This window comes from Silurus aristotelis (assembly GCF_946808225.1).
Source record: "Silurus aristotelis genome assembly, chromosome: 2".
NCBI lineage: Eukaryota > Metazoa > Chordata > Actinopteri > Siluriformes > Siluridae > Silurus > Silurus aristotelis.
Genome location: NC_139575.1, coordinates 9,715,256 through 9,728,417, shown reverse-complemented (window position 1 = coordinate 9,728,417; position 13,162 = coordinate 9,715,256). Strand labels below are relative to the sequence as shown.

Below are 13,162 nucleotides of genomic sequence, written 5' to 3'. Positions count from 1 at the left end.
TTTAAACTTCAATCAATTTAATTGATAACAAGCGAAGCTACTTAGTTATCCAGTGCTGAATCCAGTAACTGTATAATCCAGTGCTTTATACACTTAGGTCACTCATTTGCATAAGATGACTATTAGAGTCCTCAGACTCATTTAATTCCATTTTACCCAGAAACATGCCTAAACAGAAAAACAAACAAACAAAAAAACCCCATCTCTAATAATGATGCATATTAATGGCCTAAATCCTGGAGATTTTATTTAATTATTATTCAAACTCCACAATCAAACATGCTGCTTTTCAAAATGTCATTACAAACATTAAACCTAATCAGAAACGGTTTATATTTTCAATAATATTAAACACAGCTATAGAAAAATGTAACTGATGCTATTTCAACGATTGTATCAAATTTCTTTTACACTTGTCCAGCACCTAGAAAGTTCACTGACCTTTAGCATAGGATTTTACTGCCTAATTAGTGTTCTCATATGATGCACTTCACTGCACTGCATTTCACAAGTTTTACTTTGTAGATTTGCTGCATGATGTTGTAAAGTGCAGTGAGGTTGAAAAACAAAAACTAACAAGTTTAATAAGAATAAACAAGACTTTTATTTTCCTGTACAAGATTTTTACGTTAATTATAGCTGATTATAGAGCACTACTTTGCACACTGACTTGCTAGACTTCGTAGTCTATTCTTCTAAAAATAAACTTTTGTACTGTTCTGAGCCATACAAGTAGTTGTGTAAAAAAACAAACAAAATTGAATTAAAAGCAAAACAGAGCTTGACCTCAGAATGCTAATCTTTATTTTGTTTTATTTTCTCATGTATTTATTTATTTATTTATTTATTTATTTATTTATTTATTTATTTATTTATATGAAATTATGGAGCCTCACGATTCATCTTTCTTCTGAGCCGAAAAAAGTCCGTCTGGAGCGCTTATGTAAACTTGGAACACGATCGATTTTAGGACTTCGGGATGAACTCGAAAAAAGAACAGAAGTGCTAAAGAAAAACAACTTCTCCTGAGCACATTAAAAACTTCTTCCCTTTCCTCTCTCAAATCAAGTTATGAAGCTGAAAAGCTGGTTAAAATTCACCCAAATGTTTCAACCTCCTATTGATCTCAGATGATGCATGAGAGAGCGGTGACCGGAGTTTGACTCCTGAGCTGTCTGCCTGCGTGTAACATTGATTCGAGAGGGAGATGGCTAAGCAGAGCTAGCTTGGTGGAAGTGATGATGGAGGGAAAGGCTGGGTGAGGAGGGGAGGAGTATGATGTACACGAGCAGCATTCGCAGACCTCGGAGGGATTGTTGACGAGCTTGTGACAAACTGCTGTGGTCTCGTAGGGGATAATTAAAATCATGAAGTAAGAGTGAAGCCGTCACCATCACAGAGAAGCTGCTTGCCAGACAATGGGCTCCTTTTGATGAAAGACAAAGACTTGTGCAGGACTTTGATAACGGCACGGTTTAGAGGCAGCTGACCCAGAAAATGCGTTCACACACTCCTCTGCTGTATGAGACGGGGGAAGGGGGCCTCTCTCTCTCTCTCTCTCTCTCTCTCTCTCTCTCTCTCTCTCTCTCTCTCTCTCCCTCTCTCTCTCTCGCTGTCTATCTATCTTACACACACACACACACACACACACACAAACAACTGGCTTTAATAGCATGGCTAATAAGCGAGGCATCTGTCTACTCCTATCATCACAGCACACGACTCCCAAATCAACTCCACACACGCAAATACACATGGGAGCGTGAAAGCCTGAATATTATTTAAATCTGTCCTCTCTCCCCGCTCTATTTATAGCAGATACCCCATGATTAGGTTTACTTGGAAGTCCATCCAGTCTCCAGGCAATTCATCGACTACTACAATGAATCAGATTGTCATATATTTATCAGAAACCACCAAAATTAGGCCTCTGGACATCATTCAGGTAGGCCCTGGAATGATAAATGGATTAAGGACTTCTTAAAAATGATGACCTTTGAGATAACTGCTTCGTTTTTTCATTTATTTGGCATTAATAAAGCCTCAATTTATCTAATTACAAATTAATGTTTAGTTTTGTTTTTACGCTGGGAATTTGATCCTAATCTGGATTTGATAAAATAAGATTTTGAAACATGTTCTGCTAATAAATAGATAAATAAATACATTTGATCAGTAGGATTATGATGGACCTATTGTTAGAATTCATATTTTGCCATTTAACACTTATGAGGAATTCTCGTTCCATTGGCAAAAACAAAATCAATAAAATCTATAATACTTTTCTTAAAATGTTTTAAAATGCATACAACATATAAATATAATAATTATATTGGTTGTATTGTAATCTCATAATAAGCAGCTTTGGAAATTATACCTTTTTTTAAGACATGATTATGATACAAAACCATCACTGGTTCATGATGTTGGTGTTGAAATGGAATGTACCAAGAATTCGAACAAAAAATGTAATAAAATAAAGGCAATGACATGCAAATCATGTCAGCGCTAATTAAATGCTCCTTAACTTTTGTCAATGATGCAGTTTTCAACACTAAAAACCTGCGTTATCCTGATCAGCGTTTTCGGAACATATACCGAGGGTGTGATGTTTCCACAAACTTATTTGAACACTTATTCATACCTGGGGCAGGTAAAGATGGACAATCTACCTCCTAGGAGAAAACTATTGAATGCAGAGGAAACCCAGACAGATACTGAACAAGTGTAGATCCTCACAGACATAGTGTATACTTAAATTCTACTTATATGGAAATTTGCATGTGTATAAAGGTTTTTCCTGCTTGGACATCTCAGAATATAAAAATTATTTAAATATTGCAGTCACTTCTCAGAACCAGTCAAACACTTTGATATAATTCTTTGTCTGGAATCAATAAGATAAAGACAAACAGCTTTTTCATTCTAGAAACGTCATGAAAAAGTCCTGGATTTCCTCTAAATTTTTTTTCAAAAATGCGGTGTTGAAATAAGGGTTTGATTGACATGGTGCTGACCCGCAACTGCAAATAGTTTCGTTTTTACGTAAAAGCCTCACACGGGTTTGCACAGTCCCATCTTTATCTGTTCACTTTATTTTCCCTCCAGAGATAATGAAAGACGGCCAATTCCCTTCTTTGTGCAGCGTTTCCCCTGCGGCCAGTGATAACAGTGGAACGTTGCCATCACTAATCCCCTCTAGTTCAACATTTTGGCCGCTTTTGTATCTGATTGAGAAATAATTACCTTCCAAATAATAACCCGTTGTGGATTTCTCTGGCCTTGGTGACTTCTGAGCCTCCCTAATTTGTGGTTAAGGCAACAGCAGAAGTTCACATTATGCATCATGGAATAGTCCGAGATGGATCCTTGGCTAAATCAAAGCTTTCTAATTTGGATATGTGCAGGAAAAATGCCAAAGAATGCATGTGAAAACGTATTTTTTTAATAAGATTCAGAGGATTGACTTAATTTAGATCATTCATCTTTACTAAGCACTTTATCCAGTTCATGGTTAAAATGTCTTTCCTAGAAACACTGTTCCTGAGGCAGGAATAAACCCTGCAGGACACACCAGTCTGTCACAAAGCAGGAGGCAACTCATTTACATTTACTTCTTTGGTAAATGCTTTAATCCACGTAATTTACAAAGATGATGATAAATAAAGGTTATAGGCCCAGCATTGGCAGCTTGATGATTTAAATGTCCAACCCTTTAAAGAGAACAGTGACTTTGTACGTATAAATATGAGCAGAGAACATGCAGGATGTATTGATAAATATTAACAAAATAATCTTAAGAAATAAATTGGAGAAAAGAGTATTTGAACACTACAAATTCCCACCATTAGTGTTTTGTTGCAAAGCTGTTGCTGACGAATATAAAGCTTTGAGATGTCTACGGTAAGATGTAATTAGTTTTTTTTTTTTTTTTTTTTTTGCAGGATTGTGGTTCAATTTTGCCCAATTTCTCTTGGTAAATTGTCTTCAATTCCCTAAGGTTGTGAGGGTCAATTTGAAAATCCTCCAGAAATGAAGTCAGGAGATTGGCGAGGCCATGTAAGCATCTTAACCCTCTTCTTTATATGAACCAGTCTTGATTTATATTGGTTGTATGTTTGGCTCTCATCTAATGTGTCCCGGTACATCACTCCTATTATGTTTCCCTTCAGGGCGTTTAATGCTCTAGTACCATCTGCAATAAAGCACCATGAAGCTCTCACTTCCATTCTTTTATTCAACTCTTTTCTCCCCCAAACAAATGATAAGTTCATTGTCAGGGTTATTTTTTCTATTTTGTCTTAACAGAGTACAGTATATTTTTCCAGAAACGATTTGATTTGTCTACATGCAGTTTTTATTTTGGGTATAGCTGTGCCCAAATCTACGTACATTTTTAAGTGTATATTTATAGCTACCAGTTGTGGATGAATTACACACACCATGTGCCTGAGTTAAAGTAGAGATACACTAAATAAAATATTACTCCAGTAGAAATAAAAGTGTTACCTTTGAACATTTACACGAGTAAAAGTACAAAAGTGTTTGCTGTTACTGTATTTAAGTATCCAAATACTATTATTTATTATGGCTATGATTTTCCTATTATCATTTTTGTCACACGACTCATGATGTTTTTCTTTCAGCACACAATCTATTAATAGAATGATATTATTAGTCAAACACTAAATAATATCTATTTAGATTATCATGAGCCCAAAACTCATAGGGGGGAGTGGTGGCTCCAGCGGTTAAGGCGCTGGGTTGCCGATCGGGAGGTCTGTGGTTCAAGCCCCGGTATCGCCAAGCTGCCACTCTTGGGCCCTTGAGCAAGGCCCTTAACCCTCTATGCTCCGGGGGTCCCTTACGAGGGAAATATCAAGGTCCGTGACGTCTAAGTGACGTGGGGCCGCCTTCCCGTGGGCTCACCACCTGCAGAAGGGACCGTCCCTTACGGTCCCTTCTGCAGGTGGGCTCACCACCTGCAGGAGGGACCGTAAGGGACGGTGCTGTGAGGATTGGGCAGCAGTCGGAGGCGGGGGCCTGCTTAGACTGCTGCCCCCGCGACCCGAATTACGGATAAGCGGGAGAAAATGAATGAATGAATGAATGAATGAATGAGCCCAAAACCTTGAAGCTGACCAAATTACTTCAGAACTAAATAAAGTAACAAGATTCGAGAGCATGCAGTTTCGGTTTTAAGGTTTATTTAAGTGTAAGTGAAATAAAAACTTGGATTTCAATCAAAAAAATTTAAAAACAGACATCCTGATTGGTGTCTTGCTGCGTGTTTGACCAGTTACATTTTTATCCAATTATAAATTTAAAAAAAGGAATGACTGATTTTGCAAAATGTGGTAAGATATTTGACTTTGAAATGTAGTCAAGTTAAAGTAAAATTATCCCCATACTACAGTAAAGTATAGACAGACAAAAAAGCTATTTATGTACAGAAACAAATTACACTCATTTAGTTACTGTCCATCACTGAAACATACAAAGACAAGACATTTTGTGTGTAAATATGAAATGGATATAATATGGACTGCCTAAACACTTATTTTCCTCTTGCCCATGGCATCACATGCACAGCCCACCATTGCCCAAGACCAAGTTCAAGTTCGAATTAATTTCTATTGTGCTTTTCACAATGGACATCATCTCAAAGCAGCTTTACAGAATTTAAGAATTAAAGTGAATGATGTGTATTTATCCCTGATGAGCAAGTCTGGGTGACTGTGGCAAGGAAAAACTCTCAGATAAATGAGAAAGAAACCTTGAAGAAACCTTGAGAGGAACCAGACTCAAAAGGGGAACCCATCCTCATTTGGGTGACCAAGAAAAATCACCCGTGGATTACTGATACCGTCTTCACACAATATTTCCCCTATGAACAGCCCGTCAGCATTAATTTGAGATGGCAGTGTGTTGAAGCGGCAGTTTTTCATCCAGATCAGATTCCTTGGGCTGGGTTTGTATATTCATGGCAAGACATGCTGTAACAAAATTTTTATGTGGTTTGATTTACATTTGGCAGTATGAAAACTACTGATATAGTCAAACTGAGAGGCATAATATTGTATTGTTTGGATCGCAGTATGAGACAGGAGATTTCCTATTTGAACACAGTGAATGTGCATAGATGTATTGTTAGTGCGCTATTGTTGCTGTGCATCCAATTACTGCGGAAGTCACCATCATTTCACCCTGAATAAGACGCAGAGTCAAAACAATAGTACTTTCTATGCATTATTGAGTGAAGAGCTGTGAAGCTGTTCAATATTTCAAGCAAGGTGCAAGTTTACAGCAGGTTTAGCGATGGAAGACTTTGCTCATATAAAAACTGCTTGAATAGCTGGCACTGCAGTAAAGCACAAAACAATGATTATGGAGGTATATTTCAGAAAGATTCCTTTAATTTTAAGAGTATTTATATTTATGTTCAATGGATGTACATCATTTTGTTCTTTGTTCCTGAATTTTGGCAAAAAGTGAATGTGAATTTGTCATGTATTGCACTTGGAAACAAATCATTTTCAATCAATACCCAACAGACATCAACAGCTGAAAATCTTCTTTTCTGATGCTTTTGTCTGGCCTGTAATTAAAACCATCTTCTGTCCTAGCTGTTTGTGAAAAGGAGGCTGGGATTGAAATAACAGATTGAAAAACTACACATAAAGTGTCAGCAGGCTAGTTTATCATTTAGTCTTTAAAATGCTAATTGCAATGTGATCAAAAACTAATGCAGATGACCCACGCAGCACAATCCTTTTCTAATTAGGACCCTAGAGTAAGTCGACTGCAAAAGAATCCTGTTTGAATTATTGCTAAGAATTATGCTCAAAATAATGAGGTCACCTAAAAAAACCCCAGCATGCTGAAGTAAAACCCAGGAGGATTTGAAGAAAATACTGAGTCAAGGCAAGAAAAGGAGTATAGTGAAAACTTTATCCTTATCTTTCTCCTGCCACGCTCCCAATCCTCCTAAAACCCCACAGATTGACATGTACAAGCATTGGGATTTTTCTGACTTTTCCCTTTCTTCCCATCCAGAGAACTCCCACTGGGACTGATCAGAGTTAGACCAGACCAGTAGACTCACCAGATGTAGCCTACAAAGTTCTTTCTTCTGTCCTCTGGCTTTTCTGACTCTAACTCACAGAGTTTACACGTAGAGATGAGCTGTATTCATGCACTGCTATGTGGCAGGAAGACGGCCAATCCGCCACAAGCAATCTGCCAGCACTTTTCAAAGGGTTGAACTCGAGTTGACCGTGGCCCCAGACTGCTAGCTGTCTGGCCCTTGGGGGCTTTGGGATCCTGGAGTGCTTTATAGCCAGGGACTCTTGCACCAAGCCTGGCAGGGTGCCGCTACTCCTACTGCTATTGAGCCGAAAGCCAGACAGAAGCAACGACATAAAAAAATCATCACAGGGATGAATTGTGTACCCCTTTATTTCATCCACCCAGACTCGCCTTATGCAGGGTTACCTGTGCAACTCCTCTCAGCTTAGACAAGGCAAAGGGGATTGTTGAGAGGGAGGGCAAACCCAACAAGGGGGTAGAAGGAAGTTTCGCTCATTCTGTCTCTATGTGCCTGTTATCTGTCTTCATAAAAGTTTCATGTGTTTTGGTTGAATTGACCTAAAGTCAGTTAGAGCAAAAAGTAATACAACTAATGAGGTAGGATTTAGTGACAAAAAACCCTGGCCAACAGGAGGTGCTCTTCCACCCACCACCCAGCTACAGTGGGAGTCTCCATGTCCTCTGTATGAACCTTGATTAAACGTGATGTTAGGATGGCGCATTCTTGAAACAAATTATTCTACATTTATGCAGCTGGCTTCATTAGTATGATCAGAGAATCATATCATGTCTGCACAAAGCAAAGCTACTAATGAGCAAAATCTATGAATTGATTTACTGGCCATCAAAGACTCGTCTTATCTCCACTTCTGCATTGCTATACTATAATGATTTTCTGGAATAATTTTATATATATATATAAAGGGTAACAAAATCATGGATTGCCAAAGCTTACTGATGTTCATGGGGAGTGAAGGCTTGCCCATCCCACAAAACAGCTACTGTAGCACAAATTGCAATAAAAGTTATTGCTGGCTCTGATAGAAAAGTATCAGAAAACACAGTGCATCACAGCTTGATATATTAAGACTCATAGCTGCAGCTCATTAAGGGTACCCATGCTGACCCCTGTCTACTGCAGTACACTGGGCACATACGCATCAAAATTGTACTATAGAATTACTTTTTTATTATATAGACAGTTATATATACTGTATATATATATATATATATATATATATATATATATATATATATATATATATATATATATATATACTTCCTGTGGGCTCACCACCTGCAGGAGGGACCGTTAAGGGACGGTGCTGTGAGGTTTGGGCAGCAGTCGAAGGCGGGGGCCTGCTTAGACTGCTGCCCCCGCGACCCGAATTACGGATAAGCGGGAGAAAATGAATGAATGAATATATATATATATATATATAATACACACACTGAAATATTACTCTGTCCTTCAGTTATTTGATAGATCAAAATTATTAATATTAATAATACCATACCATACCATCTTCTCCCGCTTATCCGCAATATTAATAATATTAATATTTATAAATGAAAATCAAAGACATTGTCAGGGGTTCCTAAACTTTTTTATACAACTGTATATATTTATATATTGCATATTATATAATGCAATTTAATTTACAGAAAAATAAGTGTCCTGCAAATGCTTTCACGTTATTTGATGTAGTGGATAAAACCATCTGTCATATTAGATGAAATGCTATGCTTTTGAATCCTGAGTAGAAATTGATATTGCACCATATGACATAAAATAATTTCACCAAACTATTAATTAATTCCATCATTAGGAAGCAATTACAAAAACCTGTTTCATGATGACATTTTTGTATTAGTCATCAGATTCACAGATTCATCTGTCACCAGGTTAAACCACAGTGCGGGGCAGGTCCTAAACCTATACGACAAAAAATAAAGTTCAGCCCTTATTCTGCAGTGACATGCTACATTACACCAATCAGGATTAGAGTAAGTAAATATACAATTTAAAGTATTTTAATATTAAGGTATATCACTGTGCACTGAGTTGAAATCCAAACACTTCTATGAGCAGTCCTTGCAAACATATTGTCTGTCATGCTCTAATTTAGTGGAAAGAGTGGCTTGGTTCCTGTCTCCCTGCTGATATGACATAAGACAACTGAGGTTTCTGCTAGGCCATGTGCACTTGTTGAGTGACAGTTGAGAATGATCCATAGGCGTCATGCTATAACTGGTATGTGCAGGTATGACACCTATAAGGTGGTAGCTCAGTGTTTAACATGTTGGACCTCCGATCAGAAGGTTATAAGTTAAAATTTTAGCACCACCAAGCTGCCACTGCTGGACCTTGAGCACTTTAACTGCTTGGTTGTATGAATGAGATACATGTAAGTTGCTCTGGATAAGTGTGTCTGTCAAATGCCAGAAATGTAAATATGAAAACACTTGCAGCATGTGGGCCAAATGCTGTAACTGTAAACAAAACTAACCTACAGTAAGTAAAAAAATTGCATCACCTAATGGAGTACAGATGATTGGCAAATTAAAGGATATGAATGTGTCAGGTCATGTTCAAAGGATAAAATTGAACACGCTTCTGCCAAAAAATATTCCCTCAGATGGTGTTTTGATGGTTTTGATTGACAAATAGCTACAAAATCTCCCGTAGATGTTCAGTTGAGATCTGCTGAGAGTATAAAATGTACAGTACAGACCAAAAGTTTGGACACACCTTCTCATTCAAAGAGTTTTCTTTATTTTCATGACTATGAAAATTGTAGATTCACACTGAAGGCATCAAAACTAAGAATTAACACATGTGGAATTATATATGCAATTATATACATAACAAAAAAGTGTGAAACAACTGAAAAATGTCATATTCTAGGTTCTTTAAAGTAGCCACCTATTGCTTTGATTACTGCTTTGCACACTCTTGGCATTCTCTTGATGAGCTTCAAGAGGTAGTCACCTGAAATGGTCTTCCAACAGTCTTGAAGGAGTTCCCCGAGAGATGCTTGGCACTTGTTGGCCCTTTTGCCTTCACTCTGCGGTCCAGCTCACCCCTAAACCATCTCGATTGGGTTCAGGTCCGGTGACTGTGGAGGCCAGGTCATCTGGCGCAGCACCCCATCACTCTCCTTCTTGGTCAAATAGCCCTTGATGCCTTCAGTGTGACTTTACAATTTTCATAGTCATGAAAATAAAGAAAACTCTTTAAATGAGAAGGTGTGTCCAAACTTTTGGTCTGTACTGTATGTATGTACATTATTTTCACCTTAATCAAACCATTCAGTCAGCAATCTTGTCCTGCATATGGGGGTTTGATCATCCTGGAAGAAACCACACCCATTAGAATAGAAATGTTTCACTGTAGGATAAAAGTATTATTTTGCAAGGACTCATCTCATTTAAAAAGAAAAATGGACCCAAACCGTGCTAGCAAAATAAATGAACAACCCCCAACAAAGCAGAGACATTTTTCCTTCGAATCATGACTGTTCACTCTAAATAATTAGAGCAAATTTATATTGCTGGACTGACTATAGACCTTCTGTAATAAATAATAACTGCTAATGATGCAATCAGGGTATATAAAGTACATGTGGACTAGCATGTAGGATAATGATGCTAATGAGTAAAGGAATTTAGAACCAGATTCCAAACATGTAATACTTAATGTTTCAGTCCGTCATTAGCACGCAATTTTGTAACTTGCTGAAATCCCTTCACAACAGGCTAGGATAAATTATAATTGTTTATTTATGGGGTAGAGCAATCCTGATGGGACATCCACTCTGATTGGTATCATTCATTAAAATTGATTCATTTAAATTTCCAGTGAATTTACAAACTAGTTATGGACTTTATGCATATGTTTAACCCTGTAGTCCCTTTTAAACATAGACCTAAGTTCTTACTTCTGGTATTTTACTTAATTAAAACATAATGGCTAAACTAACGATAGATTTTGCTCCTGTATGCTTTAAGTATGTTTGGGATTAACGTCTATAGTCTCTTTGAATCTAGAAATTGACTTGAATGTAAATATTTAATGTAAAAACAAACCCATTATTACATTCAAAATAAGCATCGTGATGAATTTTTATGCAAACTCAAGATCTCTCAAAAATCAGCTAAATATTTTACAACTTTTATATATTTTTTTATTGTTATTCTTGGGGAACCCTTAAAGTTTTTATGGGGTTTCTATGTATCGTTATCAGAAAGCGTTCCAAATAAAACCATTTCCATAGAATAAGAATGCTTGAAGAATTTAGTTTAAGTGCAGATTAAAAACATATCCTTTTTAGCAAAGCCTACACAAAACATACATCTCACATCATAACCTTGTGCTTTAGAACATCTGATCACATGCACATTATCAACTTGTGCTGTTAATATCATGAACCGCAGCTACGCTAATTCATCTCCACTGCTTCTCTTTCTCTCCCCATCCCGAGGCATCCTGAGGTTGTTTAGCTCCAGTCACGTTCCCACCTCATGAGGATTACGGACCTTTGAAGAAGTAGATGCCGAACTCGCAAACATCTCAAACCATCTAGAGACGTACCAGTGCCAATTGGATCACATGTGTGGTTTTGACATTGGACCTCCTGGAGTCTTTAAAGGCTCTGGCTTGGAGAAGCTGCTGCTGGATCTGTGATGATCACAAATGCTGAGCTTATAAAACTAGGAGCTACTAACCATATAGACTGTATAAGACTGCAGAAAGAACATCACTTATAATCTTACACTCCAGTGCCCATGTTAGTTCTCACTCTCCAGTGTTCTGTATTGTTGAAAGATTTATGATCAAACTCTTGATGTCACCCAAATGAGGATGAGTTCCCCTTTTGAGTCTGGTTCCTCTCAAGGTTTCTTCCTCATAACATCTAATGGAGTTTTTCCTTGCCACAGTCGCCACGGCTGCTCATCAGGGATAAATACACACTATTCACCTTCACTGTTGATTTGTGTAAAGCTGCTTTGAGACAATGTCTGTTGTGAAAAGCGCTATAGAAATTGACTTGACTTGACTTGAAGAACCACACACCAAAAATGTTTGGTATATATTATATTCATAATTAATTATCAATGATTTGCAAGTTTGTCACACACCCATACCCAGTTGAGATATACATTGTAAAAAAAAGTTTTTCCACAGTTTATTTGAGAATTCTTAGGTTTCAAAATCATCAGTGGACAATAAAAACGTTCTTTCGGCTTCTCCCATTAGGGGTCGCCACAGCAGACCATCCGCATGTTTGATTTGGCACATGTTTTTTTGCTGGATGAACCTTCCTAACGCAACCCTCCCCATTTATCCGGGCTTGGTACCGGCACTAAGGCTTGTGCAACCCTAATGGCTGGGGTTGGTTCCCTGACCGGGGATCGAACCCGGACCACAGCGGTGAGAGCGCCGCATCCTAACCACTAGACCACTTTTATTTGTTACTGTACTTAAGTAGCTTTGTTCACGAATCTGTATATCTTTTTGGGAAAACTTTATCTTCACTACATTTCAAAGTCAAATATCTTATTTTTTTTACTCCACTACATTTAGCAAAATAAGTCGTTCCATTTAATTTATGAGTGTATAAAAACGTAACTTGTCAAGCACACAGCAATCCACCAATCAGTGTAGATTGTGCGCTCTGTTAACTTTTAATTGCCGCTTGCTGGTATCTACTTATCACGAACATACAGTTCAGAATCGGTTCAACAGCAAGCAGAACATTTTGGGAGGAATAAATGATGGAATAAACTCCTCACTCTTAACTTGCCACAACACCTGTGGCCTTATTTGCACAAATTTTATCAAGTAGTTGAAAAGAAGGTTTTGGGCTCATGATAATTTGAATTGATATTAATCAGTGTTTGACTCATTAATATAATTCTATTAATAGATTTTAACATTAGAGTCTTTTCACATAAACTGAGTTGATTAAGTATTTTGGCAAAAATGATAATAGGAACACCATAGCCATAATAAATCATAGTACATTGGATACTTAAGTACATTTGAAAGCAAATACTTTTGTACTTTAAA

The 13,162-nt window shown here is 37.4% G+C and overlaps 1 long non-coding RNA gene across 1 annotated transcript in view; it reads left to right on the top strand.

Annotated features, from left to right (window-relative positions):
* LOC310740832 overlaps positions 1 to 10,117 on the top strand; it is a 20,185-nt gene extending 10,068 nt beyond the window's left edge. Inside the window, exons 3-5 of the long non-coding RNA XR_014537762.1 lie at positions 1,816 to 1,945; positions 8,995 to 9,096; positions 9,219 to 10,117. This is a non-coding gene — a long non-coding RNA (uncharacterized lncRNA). The remainder of the gene's footprint in view (positions 1 to 1,815; positions 1,946 to 8,994; positions 9,097 to 9,218) is intronic.
* Positions 10,118 to 13,162: the final 3,045 nt, after the last annotated feature.